At 47.3% G+C, this 16349-nt stretch overlaps 1 protein-coding gene across 3 annotated transcripts in view; it reads left to right on the forward strand.

Moving 5' to 3' along the window:
* Positions 1-16349, forward strand: part of LOC115124740 (receptor-type tyrosine-protein phosphatase F) — a 460456-nt gene that overhangs the window by 2995 nt on the left and 441112 nt on the right. Inside the window, exon 2 of one of the 3 annotated variants that reach the window (XM_065013771.1) lies at positions 15683-15782. The exons of the other annotated variants lie outside the window; for them this stretch is intronic. The gene's annotated coding sequence lies outside the window, so the exon portion shown is untranslated. The remainder of the gene's footprint in view (positions 1-15682; positions 15783-16349) is intronic. 3 annotated transcript variants of the gene reach the window in all.

Below are 16349 nucleotides of genomic sequence, written 5' to 3' on the forward strand. Positions count from 1 at the left end.
CGGATCTATATAGTACAAACTAATGGGGCGAACTCAGTGAAGTTCAGCCTCTGTGCGGCATTCCTGGAGGAGGTGCGCGGCTGGGCATGCCTGCAGTTTAGAGGGAACATTGCCTGTGGGATCCTCTGAGTGGGTGGGGGGAGGGTGGGGGCACTAAGGAGTATTTCTGTCTGTAATAAAGACCTTTTGTGGGGGAAAACTATTTCTGATTGGCTGGGCCTGGCTCCCCAGTAGGTGGGCCCAGGGCTGCACCACTGCCCAGTCATGTGAAATCCATAGATTAGGGCCTAATTCATTTATTTCAATTGACTGATTTCCTTATATGAACTGTAACTCAGTAAAATATTTGAAATAAGTTGCATGTTGCTTTTTAAAATATTTTTGTTCAGTGTATTTGACAAGGTCTTTACAGCCAGTGCAGAAACAACGTTGAACCACTTCGACATCTATGCATTTGCTGCAAGTACTGTAGACAGACAACATTGTAATAATTATGTAATGAAGTGTTATACTGATCTGAGAGTGGAGGGGGATAAACCTTCTGATACTGTAAATGCCACCCTCCACAGTAGACTTCTTGGACCACGACCGGAACAGACCCGATCATAAAAAATAAAATAAAAAAAATAAAATGGGGAACCCGGTTCCCGTTTCGATTGGACCCGAGTGACAAAAAAATCATGTTTATGAGCCAAGTTGCTCTTCTGGTTAATGAATAGGTCTTTATATTGTATGTTGGCTATGTCTTCTGTAAGTCAATACAAGTACCTTATTAGCGTAAAATATATATGTTATAGGCTATGCAGAGCCGTGGTCGGGTCCACTCGGGTCTATCATCTGTAGTTACATAGGGCCCTGTTGGGTCTCGGGTATTCGGGTTCGGGTGGACCCGTGAAAACCTACTACACAGCTCTGGCTGTTAGCAAGCTTTTAAAAGTTATCGGCAGGTAAGGGTGCTCGCGAGCGGCTAGATGTTCTTTACCATTCGGCCATCAGATTTGCCACCATTGCTCCTTTTGGACACATCACTGCACTCTATACTCTTATGTAAACTGGTCATCTCTGTATACCCGTCGCAAGACCACCTGGTTGATGCTTATTTATAAAACCCTCTTAGGCCTCACTCCCCCTTATCTGAGATATCTACTGCAGCCCTCATCCTCCACATACAACACCCGTTCTGCCAGTCACATTATGTTAAAGGTCCCCAAAACACACACATCCCTGGGTCGCTCCTCTTTTCAGTTCGCTGCAGCTAGTGACTGGAACGAGCTGCAACAAACACTCAAACTGGACAGTTTTTATCTCCATCCCTTCATTCAAAGACTCAATCGTGGACACTCTTACTGACAGTTGTGGCTGCTTTGTGTGATGTATTGTTGTCTCTACCTTCTTGCTCTTTGTGCTGTTGTCTGTGACCAATAATATTTGTACCATGTTTTGTGCTGCTACCATGTTGTGTTGCTACCACGTTGTTGTCATGTTGTGTTGCTACCATGCTGTGTTGTCATGTGTTGCTGCCTTGCTATGTTGTTGTCTTTAGGTCTCTCTTTATGTAGTGTTGCGTTGTCTCTCTTGTCGGGATGCATGTTTTGTGCTGCTACCATGTTGTGTTGTCATGTGTTGCTGCCTTGCTATGTTGTTGTCTTTAGGTCTCTCTTTATGTAGTGTTGCGTTGTCTCTCTTGTCGGGATGCATGTTTTGTCCTTTATTTATAAAATATGTAATCCCAGCCCCCGTCCCCACAGGAGGCCTTTTGGTAGGCCGTCATTGTAAATAAGAATTTGTTCTTAAACTGACTTGCTTAGTTAAATAAAGGTTAAATAAAAGAAACATCTATGAATATAAATATTAAACCAATGAGTATTTTGTCTGTGGGTGTTCACTGTTCATACTGCTTAGTTCTGCTGGCTAAGCCCTTGGTGCAAAATGTAAGCAACACACACACACACACACACACACACACACACACACACACCTCTTCCTCCAGTGGAGACGTATGAGTTATTTTAAGAAGGGACCTCACATACGAGACATATGAGGGTGGTCTTCCTGACTGACACTATGAAGACGAACTCTAATTCCTTTCCTTATAGCAAGGTATGTCACAGAGTATGGCTTTTAGCGATGGGTAGAAGGGTTGACACCATTTAGTCCACTGGTACATTGTTTGGTTGATAGGCTGTTGGTCATCTGAGACTTTATCTAAAAAGTCGAGCAGTGGCAGATATATAATTATTTAAAAAAAGAAAGTATGGCACACGAGGTCACCTGTCTGAGTGGACTGGTCCATTGCCGGTCTGAGTGGACTGGTCCATTGCCGGTCTGAGTGGACTGGTCCATTGCCGGTCTGAGTGGACTGGTCCATTGCCGGTCTGAGTGGACTGGTCCATTGCGGAGGCCGCGGCGATGACACACCAGTATCACTAGTAGTACATTTACCGTTGATTTGATTTGACCGTTAATTCCCATAATTTATCATCTACAATGTTTGTTTGATTATGGTAATTTATGTTAATGTGTTGAATATATTATTATTATTACAGTCTTAGTGTTGTCATTGTTGGAGTGGACATGTTGTTTACAGAGCGAACAATCTAGGCTACACTTGTGAGAACGTTTTTTTGGTTTATTTCATTCCTTTTGGAGCGCTCCTGTCAATCTTCAATAAGGACACGCACCTGATTACACATATAAAATAGGCCTAGGCTACTTGGTCTGCGTGCAAATGTAGGCCTATAAATGTGCCCATTCGGGGACCTGAAACTATCACTGTGGAGCTTCTTAAAAATGTTTTTTTGTTGTTGTTGCCTTAAACAGCAAGAAAACAAAGTCTGTTTTTACATCCCAATGACAATAGTTCTTCAACGTAGCATATTTGAAAAATATTTCCAGCTCCCTCCCTTTCGATAACCACTCGGCATGAAAAGGGGAAAAAATGTAATGTCAGATCTGGTGGAAGCGTCATAAAATAGGCTTACCTGATTACTTCTTATTCCTTGCTCAAATAGTCTACAGCTGTGTCCTTCCCAGGTGCAGGAAACTTTGAGGGCACCGAAATATTTGATACAATGTTGCAAGTTTTCTATTAGAAGCTTCTGGGCCAGACCAAGTTAATAGTTGATACAATGTTTCAAGTTCTTTGCAAACATGCCATGCATAGCCAATGTGATTAGTAGGATATTTATTTTTTATCCGGATATTTTCTACCCGAGGACTGCAATGTTTTTATTTGTGGGCTTTATGTAGTCTATTTAAATAAAAAAAATGTACATGTTGGCAATATAAGTTACTTTTAGATTTGTATCATTTTCATTTAGATTTATTATAAATGAAATGAAACTGTTCCATGAAAGTGTGTGTATATAAAAATGATAACTTGGCACGCGGATCAGTAGAAATGGTAGGATACCTTGGCACGCGGATCAGTAGAAATGATAGGATACCTTGGCACGCGGATCAGTAGAAATGATAGGATACCTTGGCACGCGGATCAGTAGAAATGGTAGGATACCTTGGCACGCGGATCAGTAGAAATGGTAGGATACCTTGGCACGCGGATCAGTAGAAATGGTAGGATACCTTGGCATGCGGATCAGTAATGGTAGGATACCTTGGCACGCGGATCAGTAGAAATGGTAGGATACCTTGGCACGCGGATCAGTAGAAATGGTAGGATACCTTGGCACGCGGATCAGTAGAAATGGTAGGATACCTTGGCACGCGGATCAGTAATGGTAGGAAATGGGTAGGATACCTTGGCACGCGGATCAGTAATGGTAGGATACCTTGGCACGCGGATCAGTAGAAATGGTAGGATACCTTGGCACGCGGATCAGTAGAAATGGTAGGATACCTTGGCACGCGGATCAGTAGAAATGGTAGGATACCTTGGCACGCGGATCAGTAGAAATGGTAGGATACCTTGGCACGCCAAATGGAAAAGGTTGCTGACCGCTGGTGTAGCTTATTACCCAGTAATTTCAGGAGCATAATGGTAGAATCTGTGAAGGCCAGCAGCAGTGGGAGAATGAGGGTCTGCTGGGGAACAGGTTTATTTCTTCTGGTTAGGCTATATTGATCTCTGGATCCCTCTTTGGTAATTTGTGTCTTAATTTCTATTGGCAGTGCTTAAAGCATCAGACAAGCTCAGTAGCCTACATATAGTTGATTTTATTCAAACAGGACGAAAAAAATACACGTAAAAAAAATAAAAAATGTAGATTGGTAGAAAGAACAGACGACTCTCGGTCGACTAAGATTGTTTTTAGTCAGGGACCGCCCTACTAGGCAGTGACCCAGTAGAGAGCAAAAAGGTAATGAGAGGGCAGGCCTGGCTTGGTTGGTTTCTTGGAATTGCATCAGAAGTTTAGTGCAATTGAATTAAGGGGCACATCTTGCTGCATAGCCTCGTTCTGTGTGTGTGTACTGTCTAGCTAGCAGCACAGCTAAGTTCTCTCTGACTGAGAGAGAACAAAGTAGCTTATAGCTGTTTTGTGTGTGGTGTATGACAACAATATATATAAGGGGCTCCGGATAAGAGCGTCTGCTAAATGACTAACATTTAAAAATGTGAATGTCCATTTTCTTTCTCTCCCAGTGACCCATTTTAAACTATTCTCTCACTACAGGGTAGAACATATGTAAAAAAATAAATAAGTATTTGTCATTGTTTACAGTCAGTGTCTCCCTGGGAGAGAAAAAACAAGCAGCTACTGTCACTAGTCACAGTGGAATGAAAGGATACAGAGGAGGAACGCTGAACGAGTGGGTAGAGAGAGGGAACGTTGAACCAGTGGGTAGAGAGAGAGGGAACGCTGAAGGAGTGGGTAGAGAGAGGGAATGTTGAACGAGTGGGTAGAGAGAGAGGGAACGTTGAACGAGTAGGTAGAGAGAGGGAACGTTGAACGAGTGGGTAGAGAGAGAGGGAACGCTGAAGGAGTGGGTAGAGAGAGAGGGAACGTTGAACGAGTGGGTAGAGAGAGGGAACGCTGAACGAGTGGGTAGAGAGAGGGAACGCTGAACGAGTGGGTAGAGAGAGGGAACGTTGAACGAGTGGGTAGAGAGAGAGGGAACGTTGAACGAGTAGGTAGAGAGAGAGGGAACGCTGAACGAGTTGGTAGAGAGAGAGGGAACGCTGAACGAGTGGGTAGAGAGAGAGGGAACGTTGAACGAGTGGGTAGAGAGGGAATACTGAACAAGTAGGTAGAGAGAGAGGGAACGCTGAACGAGTGGGTAGAGAGAGAGGGAACGCTGAACGAGTAGGTAGAGAGAGAGGGAACGCTGAACGAGTGGGTAGAGAGAGAGGGAACGTTGAACGAGTGTGTAGAGAGAGAGGGAACGCTGAACGAGTAGGTAGAGAGAGAGGGAACGCTGAACGAGTGGGTAGAGAGAGGGAACGCTGAACGAGTAGGTAGAGAGAGGGAACGTTGAACGAGTAGGTAGAGAGAGGGAACGCTGAACGAGTGGGTAGAGAGAGAAGGAATGCTGAACGAGTAGGTAGAGAGAGAGGGAACGTTGAACGAGTGGGTAGAGAGAGAGGGAATGCTGAACGAGTAGGTAGAGAGAGAGGGAACGTTGAACGAGTGTGTAGAGAGAGAGGGAATGCTGAACGAGTGTGTAGAGAGAGAGGGAACGTTGAACGAGTGTGTAGAGAGAGAGGGAACGCTGAACGAGTGGGTAGAGAGAGAGGGAACGCTGAACGAGTGGGTAGAGAGAGAGGGAACGTTGAACGAGTGGGTAGAGAGAGAGGGAACGCTGAACGAGTGGGTAGAGAGAGAGAGGGAACGCTGAACGAGTGGGTAGAGAGAGAGAGGGAACGCTGAACGAGTGGGTAGAGAGAGGGAACGTTCCATCGTCAATAAAACACCTGTGGTGTCATCGACTGGCTCTAGGGGTGGAACAAGGCCTGTCAATCATTTAAGTGACTGTGCTGCTGTGTTGGTGAGTGATGTCTTGTCTGAGAGGGGGAGGTGCAGTACCAGAACCTAGTAGGTCGTATGTATGAAGAGGAGTTTGATGTGTTGGTGAGGGTTTGGTGTATTTCGCGAGGGTTAAGGCAGGTCTAGGCAGGGCAGGACTAGGCAGGGCAGGACTAGGCAGGGCAGGACTAGGCAGGGCAGGACTAGGCAGGGCAGGACTAGGCAGGACTGGGCAGGGCAGGACTATGCAGGGCAGGACTAGGCAGGGCAGGTCTAGGCAGGGTTAGGACTAGGCAGGACTAGGCAGGGCAGGACTAGGCATGGCAGGACTAGGCAGTACTAGGTAGGGCAGGACAGGGCAGGACTAGGCAGGGCAGGGCTAGGCAGGACTAGGCAGTACTAGATAGGGCAGGACTAGGCAGTACTAGATAGGGCAGGACTAGGCAGGGCAGGACAGGGCAGGACTAGGCAGTACTAGGTAGGGCAGGACAGGGCAGGACTAGGCAGGGCAGGGCTAGGCAGGACTAGGCAGTACTAGATAGGGCAGGACTGGGCAGTACTAGATAGGGCAGGACTAGGCAGGGCAGGACTAGGCAGGGCAGGACTAGGCAGTACTAGGCAGGGCAGGGCTAGGCAGGACTAGGCAGTACTAGATAGGGCAGGACAGGGCAGGACTAGGCAGGACTAGGCAGTACTAGATAGGGCAGGGCAGGACTAGGCAGGGCAGGTCTAGGCAGGGTTAGGGCAGGGCAGGACTAGGCAGGGCAGGACTAGGCAGGGCAGGACTAGGCAGTACTAGGTAGGGCAGGACAGGGCAGGACTAGGCAGGGCAGGGCTAGGCAGGACTAGGCAGTACTAGATAGGGCAGGACTAGGCAGGGCAGGGGCCTGTGACCACAAAGCCAGAGTATAAGCCTCTGCTTCCTCCCTGGCACAATGTAGGCAGGCAGGCAGGCAGGCTGATTGGCGCTGTTAAAGAGCCACAAAACAACACACACACACACACACACACACACACACACACACACACACACACACACACACACACACACACACACACGGCTGCTGAAAAACCACCCGGCATTCAGCAAACCCTCTCCTAGCTGACTCCTGCTTTCTCATGGTTTGTATATGAAGAAGACTGGTTTCTATATGAGGAAGAGAGAGACTCATGAAGGATGTGCATCGTTTTCGTGACGCTAACCTGTCTATGGGAAAAACTCATGGTTTCCATTGTAATTTCAGGGTAATTTCAGCCCTGCTGTGCCTAATGAGAGGTTGTGCCTGCAGTGTGTTGGTCTGCGGTGGTGGAGTGTGTTTGTGTGGGTTAGGACAGATGGTGTGGTGTGGTGTGTGTGTGTGGGCAGGACTGTGTGTGTGTGGTGGGTGTGTAGGACAGGGCAGGACTATGGCAGTGGGATGGTGTTCGCACGCGCGTGTGTGATGGGGCGTCTAGAGTTTATAGTACAAGGGATTAAGAGACGACACACACACACACACACACACACACACACAGACACACACACACACACACACACACACACACACACACACACACACACACACACACTCTCTCTCAGAGACGGCTGACTGGCTGCATGGTGTTGGCACTGAGGAACCAACTAACAGACCGTAAGAACCAGAAGATCCGGTCTGAGCTGGATCTGGTAAGTCCCGGGGAGAGAGGGGGGGGGGGGGGGGTAAACCTTCCAGGCATCCTAAATCTTATGGGTTAGACCTTCAGATTCAAATTCAGAAAGCTTGAATGTCCACAATGAAGCAATTAATTTTGCAGTAATCAGACTAGAGTTTAAAAATAACATCAAAATAGCTAATTATATTTATTTACTTGCAAGTAGACTGGATAAGTAGACTGGATAAGTAGACTGGATAAGTAGGCTGGATAAGTAGACTGGATAAGTAGACTGGATAAGAGGAAATGTATCAAAATGTCCAAATTCAGAAAGTTGGTTCTGCAAGTTAACAGTTCAACATCTTATTTAGTTGCAGTATTGGATTTGAAATAAAGGAATTTCTGTCTCTGTTGGTTTTGGCTGAGGAGATGCTTCTGGTCAAGGTTTGTCCTTGAATCTATTTTTCGTCTGTTTGGATCTCACAATGAGACGCATTAGAATAAAGACATGTTGCTAAATGTTTTTGTAAGTGCTTCTTTTCAGCAGGATGGTTAAGCTGTCCCTCCTGCACAGGCAGTCCTGCATCACAACTTGAACAGTAGACCCAAACCTACGTCAGACATCCTATTCAATTACTTTTAATACCTTATTCTATGATAGGAGCTACTTTTTTTATCACACAGTCCTGTTCCATGCTGACTACAGTAGCTAGGTTTATAGTCTTGTTCCATGCTGACTACAGTAGCTAGGTTTATAGTCCTGTTCCATGCTGACTACAGTAGCTAGGTTTATAGTCCTGTCCTGTTCCATGCTGACTACAGTAGCTAGGTTTATAGTCCTGTCCTGTTCCATGCTGACTACAGTAGCTAGGTTTATAGTCCTGTTCCAAGCTGACTACAGTAGCTAGGTTTATAGTGCTGTTCCATGCTGACTACAGTAGCTAGGTTTATAGTCCTGTTCCATGCTGACTACAGTAGCTAGGTTTATAGTGCTGTTCCATGCTGACTACAGTAGCTAGGTTTATAGTCCTGTTCCATGCTGACTACAGTAGCTAGGTTTATAGTGCTGTTCCATGCTGACTACAGTAGCTAGGTTTATAGTCCTGTTCCATGCTGACTACAGTAGCTAGGTTTATAGTCCTGTTCCATGCTGACTACAGTAGCTAGGTTTATAGTCCTGTCCTGTTCCATGCTGACTACAGTAGCTAGGTTTATAGTCCTGTTCCAAGCTGACTACAGTAGCTAGGTTTATAGTGCTGTTCCATGCTGACTACAGTAGCTAGGTTTATAGTCCTGTTCCATGCTGACTACAGTAGCTAGGTTTATAGTGCTGTTCCATGCTGACTACAGTAGCTAGGTTTATAGTCCTGTTCCATGCTGACTACAGTAGCTAGGTTTATAGTGCTGTTCCATGCTGACTACAGTAGCTAGGTTTATAGTCCCCTATAGTCCTGTCTGTTCCATGCTGGACAGTAGCTGGTTTATAGTCCTGTTCCATGCTGACCACAGTAGCTAGGTTTATAGTGTTCCATGCTGACTACAGTAGCTAGGTTTATAGTCCTGTTCCATGCTGACTACAGTAGCTAGGTTTAAATCACTGTTGTTCCAAATAACTGACAAAATAGCTAATTTATAGTCCTGTTCCAAGCTGACTACAGTAGCTAGGTTTATAGTGCTGTTCCATGCTGACTACAGTAGCTGGGTTTATAGTCCTGTTCCATGCTGACTACAGTAGCTGGTTTATAGTGCTGTTCCATGCTGACTACAGTAGCTGGGTTTATAGTCCTGTTCCATGCTGACTACAGTAGCTAGGTTTATAGTGCTGTTCCATGCTGACTACAGTAGCTAGGTTTATAGTCCTGTTCCATCTTATGACTACAGTAGCTAGGTTTATAGTCCTGTTCCATGCTGACTACAGTAGCTAGGTTTATAGTGCTGTTCCATGCTGACTACAGTAGCTAGGTTTATAGTCCTGTTCCAAGCTGACTACAGTAGCTAGGTTTATAGTCCTGTCCTGTTCCATGCTGACTACAGTAGCTAGGTTTACAGTCCTGTTCCATGCTGACTACAGTAGCTAGGTTTATAGTCCTGTTCCAAGCTGACTACAGTAGCTAGGTTTATAGTGCTGTTCCATGCTGACTACAGTAGCTAAACCTTATAGTCCTGTTCCATCCTGACTACAGTAGCTTAGGTTTATAGTGCTGTTCCATGCTGACTAGTAGCTAGGTTTTTTATCACACAGTCCTGTTCCATGCTGACTACAGTAGCTAGGTTTATAGTGCTGTTCCATGCTGACTACAGTAGCTAGGTTTATAGTCCTGTTCCATGCTGACTACAGTAGCTAGGTTTATAGTCCTGTTCCATGCTGACTACAGTAGCTAGGTTTATAGTCCTGTCCTGTTCCATGCTGACTACAGTAGCTAGGTTTATAGTCCTGTTCCATGCTGACTACAGTAGCTAGGTTTATAGTCCTGCTGTTCCATGCTGACTACAGTAGCTAGGTTTATAGTCCTGTTCCATGCTGACTACAGTAGCTAGGTTTATAGTGCTGTTCCATGCTGACTACAGTAGCTAGGTTTATAGTCCTGTTCCATGCTGACTACAGTAGCTAGGTTTATAGTGCTGTTCCATGCTGACTACAGTAGCTAGGTTTATAGTCCTGTTCCATGCTGACTACAGTAGCTAGGTTTATAGTGCTGTTCCATGCTGACTACAGTAGCTAGGTTTATAGTCCTGTTCCATGCTGACTACAGTAGCTAGGTTTATAGTCCTGTTCCATGCTGACTACAGTAGCTAGGTTTATAGTCCTGTTCCATGCTGACTACAGTAGCTAGGTTTATAGTCCTGGTCCATGCTGACTACAGTAGCTAGGTTTATAGTGCTGTTCCATGCTGACTACAGTAGCTAGGTTTATAGTGCTGTTCCATGCTGACTACAGTAGCTAGGTTTATAGTCCTGTCCTGTTCCATGCTGACTACAGTAGCTAGGTTTATAGTCCTGTTCCATGCTGACTACAGTAGCTAGGTTTATAGTCGTGTCCTGGTCCATGCTGTCAGCAACGTTGCTCTGTAGGCAAGAGGTAACGTAGCTCCCTGTCTTTACGTCCTGGGCCTAATACACCAGTAATCTGACTGCTGATTGAAAGAGGTGACGTAGCTCCCTGTCTTTACGTCCTGGGCCTAATACACCAGTAATTTGACTGCTGATTGAAAGAGGTGACGTAGCTCCCTGTCTTTACGTCCTGGGCCTAATACACCAGTAATCTGACTGCTGATTGAAAGAGGTGACGTAGCTCCCTGTCTTTACGTCCTGGGCCTAATACACCAGTAATCTGACTGCTGATTGAAAGCAGGTCTCCTGTTTCAGAGTCCACTGGTGTCATTATAAACCATTTACACTGATGTTTTACAGGGCATCTCTGGATTGGGAGGAAAGTGGAAACAGACGTGGAAACAAACAGCCCGAAACGGTCCAGCCTACTCCCTATAATAGTGCACTACTTTAGACCAAAGCCCCTTGGCCACTAGTGGCACTATATAGGGAATAGGGCACCGTTTGGGACGCATGTAAGGGGGAGGGGGGGCCTATTTTTAAACCTTTTCTTCCCTTGTCGAGCATTTTCCTTTTTAAAGATCATGTTAGCGCCCATTGAGTTAAAATTTTAAAGTGAAAATCCACCACTTTTCAACCTCATTTACATGAACCTCTCTACCCGATGACATCATGAAAAGTTCAAACTTATTTTTTAAACCAACGATTTTCCAACACAGTGAGATTTGGGGGGGTGAGAACATACCCCTCCCTCTGGCTGTTAATCCTACCCTGTGATGTCACAAAGAAGCATTCTTTTTTTCCCTTTTTTTTTAGGACTTTTCATCTTTTTAACCACGGATCATAGAAACGTGTTGTTTTCACATATGTAGACATTGGTATGGTGCTGGAGACAATGAATATGAGGTTGAAAAGTGGCGGAATCGCCCTTTTTAAGTCAACGATGACAGCGGATGGATGGTTGAAGTCAAGGTTAATTGACCAGGTCTGGTTTTCGTTTTGGCACAACAGAGGACAGACGCCCCCCAAATATAGACAGGTCAGAAACATCTAGGCCTCGATTTGGGCCCGGGTTTGCTACTCCCTGATAGAGAGATTGGTCCCAAAAATCCAACAATGTATTAAAAGGGCAATCTGTATTTGCCAGGGATACTGTCATGGATTATGTTTGGTTTGTTACTGCAGATTGCCCCTTTTAAGTAGGACTAAAATGTTATATTTACCTCATAGTTACACAGGCGGGGTATAATGTAATCATATATAATTATTGTGTATTATAGAGCATCTAGACCAGGGATGGGCAACTGATGAGGAGGGGGAGGGGGGGGGAGAAACATCTGAATCTGGGTACCCACACATCCATTCAGAGACCCTGGTCGTTTTGGGGGGTGTCTGTTTACATCCGCAACCCCCACTCTAAACCCGCAACCCCCACTCTAACCCCTGGTGTATTACAAGGAACGAACAAGAACATTTTAAGACTCACTGCCATGGCCCCGTGTTTCTGCCCTGTCAGCAAACACACAGACAGACACAGACAGACAGACAGACAGACAGACAGACAGACAGACAGACACACAGACAGACAGACAGACAGACAGACAGACAGACAGACAGACAGACAGACAGACAGACAGACAGACGCGCCTAGTGTTCAGTGCCATCAACACACACAGAGCAGGATGCTACCTGAAGGTCAGATAAAGGGCATTGTTATCAAGGAAGACTTTTTAAAATGTCATTTTCAAACACATTTCTCTTCTACTGAAAAAAAAGGGAGAGATAGCAAGAGATCAATGGAGTGTGAAAGAGGGAAAGAGCCAGCACTGTTTTGAGAAACTACAGAAGAGTATATTAGTGTTCTGTATAGATCAGACATGAGGTTTGCAGTAAACAAGGAGCCAGAGGGTTGACAGACACTCAGACCAACTCTTTCATCAGGCTATTAAACTATAGTTCTGTCCCCAATGACACCCTATTCCCTACATAGCGCACTGTTTTTAACCAGAGCACTATGGTCCCTGGTAGGATTGGGAGTATTCAGATGTTCACGTCATCCTTCTCTCATCCTGGTATTTACGGTATTGCTGGCTTCGTACACAAGGGGGCACCAAAAAACTCAAAAAAAGCCCATTGGGCATCTGTTACAGATTAACAAAATTAGCACAAGTAATAGCGAATTTCCATGGAGGCTGCTAGCTAAATATGCTAATAAGCGCAAATGAAAATAAACAAATTGCAAAGACAGGCAATCCAGCTCATTAAGTTATACATATATAGGAGCTACCGAATGTTATTTTTGGTGAGTTTAGACATTTACAAGCAAATGTGAACGAAAGACATTGTGCACATAAACAAATGTTTGATCTATGCATGTCTGAAGGAAGAACAGCTCTGGCTCTGGAGCAGCATGTCAACACGGTGTGTCTGTGTTGAGTCTGGAGTCTGAAGGAAGAACAGCTCTGGCTCTGGAGCAGCATGTCAACACGGTGTGTCTGTGTTGAGCCTGGAGTCTGAAGGAAAAACAGCTCTGGCTCTGGGGCAGCATGTCAACACGCTGTGTCTGTGTCTGTGTGGAGTCTGGAGTCTGAAGGAAGAACAGTACTGGCCCTGGAGCAGCATGTCAACACCCTGTGTCTGTGTGGAGTCTGGAGTCTGAAGGAAGAACAGCTCTGGCTCTGGAGCAGCATGTCAACACCCTGTGTCTGTGTGGAGTCTGGAGTCTGAAGGAAGAACAGCTCTGGCTCTGGAGCAGCATGTCAACACCCTGTGTCTGTGTGGAGTCTGGAGTAGCTAGGGCAACAGGCTCTGCTCAAACAAGATGGGGAGGAGCAGATGTTCCGTGAACAGAAAGGACAACTAATGCATGAAAATTAGGCTATTTTTGCCTAATGAAATGCATGAAAATTATAGTTGCACATTCCTGATCACTCTATTGAAGCAGGGGAAAAACACTGTCTACTTTCAATATAAAACACGACCTCTGTCACTACACAACAGAGACTCACCTGCTCCCGTTGTGCTATTTACAAACAAGTGACCACACAACATGACCACACAACATTACCACACTACAACACGCTCTTTAAACACTCTATGCCTCATTAAGACCTCTCTTTAAAGTCACTGAGATCTCTTCAAGCCCTGGTAGATAAAATAATGGACAACTGGGCATTTTTAGACATGACCCTGAGTATAATGTACTTGCTTAATTAACTCAGGAACAGACATTAACCCTGTTTTCACCCAGGGCCCAGGGAGTGGAACAGACATTAACCCTGTTTTCACCCAGGGCCCAGGGAGTGGAACAGACATTAACCCTGTTTTCACCCAGGGCCCAGGGAGTGGAACAGACATTAACCCTGTTTTCACCCAGGGCCCAGGGAGTGGAACAGACATTAACCCTGTTTTCACCCAGGGCCCAGGGAGTGGAATAGACATTAACCCTGTTTTCACCCAGGGCATTAACCCTGTTTTCAGGGCCCAGGGAACAGACATTAACCCTGTTTTCACCCAGGGCCCAGGGAGTGGAATAGACATTAACCCTGTTTTCACCCAGGGCCCAGGGAGTGGAACAGACATTAACCCAGTTTTCTCTCCCTCTCTCTCCCTCGCTCCCCCCTCTTTCACTTCCCTCGCTGCCCCCCCGCTCTCCCTTCTCTCGCTGACCCCCTCTTTCTCTTCTCTTGCTGCCCCCCCTCCTTCTCTTCTCTCGCTGACCCCCTCTTTCTCTTCTCTCACTGCCCCCCTCCTTCTCTTCTCTTGCTGCCCCCTCTTTCTCTTCTCTTGCTGCCCCCCCCTTCTCTTCTCTTGCTGCCCCCCTCCTTCTCTTCTCTTGCTGCCCCCTCCTTCTCTTCTCTTGCTGCCCCCTCCTTCTCTTCTCTTGCTGCCCCCTCCTTCTCTTCTCTCGCTGCCCCCCTCCTCCTCTTCTCTTGCTGCCCCCCCTCCTCTCTTCTCTTGCTGCCCCCTCCTTCTCTTCTCTTGCTGCCCCCCTCCTTCTCTTCTCTTGCTGCCCCCCTCCTTCTCTTCTCTCTCTGCCCCCTCCTTCTCTTCTCTGCTGCCCCCCTTCTCTTCTCTTGCTGCCCCCTCCTTCTCTTCTCTTGCTGCCCCCTCCTTCTCTTCTCTTGCTGCCCCCCCTCCTTCTCTTCTCTTGCTGCCCCCTCCTTCTCTTCTCTTGCTGCCCCCTCCTTCTCTTCTCTTGCTGCCCCCCTCCTTCTCTTCTCTCACTGCCCCCCTCCTTCTCTCTCTCTCTTGCTGCCCCCTCCTTCTCTTCTCTTGCTGCCCCCTTCTCTTCTCTTGCTGCCCCCTCCTTCTCTTCTCTCGCTGCCCCCCTTCTCTTCTCTTGCTGCCCCCCCCTTCTCTTCTCTCGCTGCCCCCCTCCTCTTCTCTTGCTGCCCCCCTTCTCTTCTCTCGCTGCCCCCCTTCTCTTCTCTTGCTGCCCCCCTCCTTCTCTTCTCTCTTGCTGCCCCCCTTCTCTTCTCTTGCTGCCCCCTCCTCTTCTCTTGCTGCCCCCCTCCTCTTCTCTTGCTGCCCCCTCCTTCTCTTCTCTTTGCTGCCCCCCTCCTTCTCTTCTCTCGCTGCCCCCTCCTCCTCTTCTCTTGCTGCCCCCCTTCTCTTCTCTTGCTGCCCCCCTCCTCCTTCTCTTCTCTGCTGCCCCCTCCTTCTCTTCTCTCGCTGCCCCCTCCTTCTCTTCTCTCGCTGCCCCCCTCCTCGTCTTCTCTCACTGCCCCCTCCTCCTCTTCTCTCGCTGCCCCCTCCTCCTCTTCTCTCACTGCCCCCCCTCCTCCTCTTCTCTCACTGCCCCCCTCCTCCTCTTCTCTCACTGCCCCCCTCCTCCTCTTCTCTCACTGCCCCCCTCCTCCTCTTCTCTCGCTGCCCCCCCTCCTCCTCTTCTCTCACTGCCCCCCTCCTCCTCTTCTCTCACTGCCCCCCTCCTCCTCTTCTCTCACTGCCCCCCTCCTCCTCTTCTCTCGCTGCCCCCCTCCTTCTCTTCTCTCTCGCTGCTCCCCTCTCGCTCTCTCTTGTCTTGCTGCACCCCCTCCCTCTCCCTCGCCCTCTTTTATCCATTCTCCCTCCAGGGGCTCTCTTCCCAAGCCATTACCGGCCTGGGAACAAACTCGTGTTACACAAGAACAGGCGAGAGGACAGTGGCAAAGTGCAGTACGCTTTGCTTTCAAGGTGCGGAAACATTTATGTGTCAGGTCCGGTATTCACCCGGGCATCATCTGAAGGACAAGGTTGACAGGTTGTCAGATGGCAACGGCCGGGCCAGCTTGCTTTCTCACTGGATAAAAAGAACGAAAGAGAAAAAGAAAGGGAATATGGTCTGGGTGCTTTTCTGCTTTCTGTGACGGTACCAGTGTGGCAGGCCGAGCTGTTTATACACAGCTCCTGTGTGTGTGTGTGTGTGTGTGTGTGTGTGTGTGTGTGTGTGTGTGTAGTGTTAGTAAGCACTAGCCGGGCGGGCGGAAGCATGACAGCGAATGGCAGGAAAGTGCTTCGCTGGCCCTTACCCTACCCTGCTGCTATGGCAGATGGATAGGATTTTTGTGTGTGTGTGTGGTGTGTGTGTGTGTGTGTGTGTGTGTGTGTGTGTGTGTGTGTGTGTGTGTGGTGTGTATGTACCCCTTTTTATTTGGCGACGTGGGGCCCTAATGACAGCTATGCTTCCGCATAGGGCTGCAATTGGGCGACCATCGCCTTAGCTCCCAGCATGCTCTGCTCTCCAGTCCTTCTGACGTGTGT

This window comes from Oncorhynchus nerka, linkage group LG9b, assembly GCF_034236695.1.
Source record: "Oncorhynchus nerka isolate Pitt River linkage group LG9b, Oner_Uvic_2.0, whole genome shotgun sequence".
Classification (NCBI taxonomy): Eukaryota; Metazoa; Chordata; class Actinopteri; order Salmoniformes; family Salmonidae; genus Oncorhynchus; species Oncorhynchus nerka.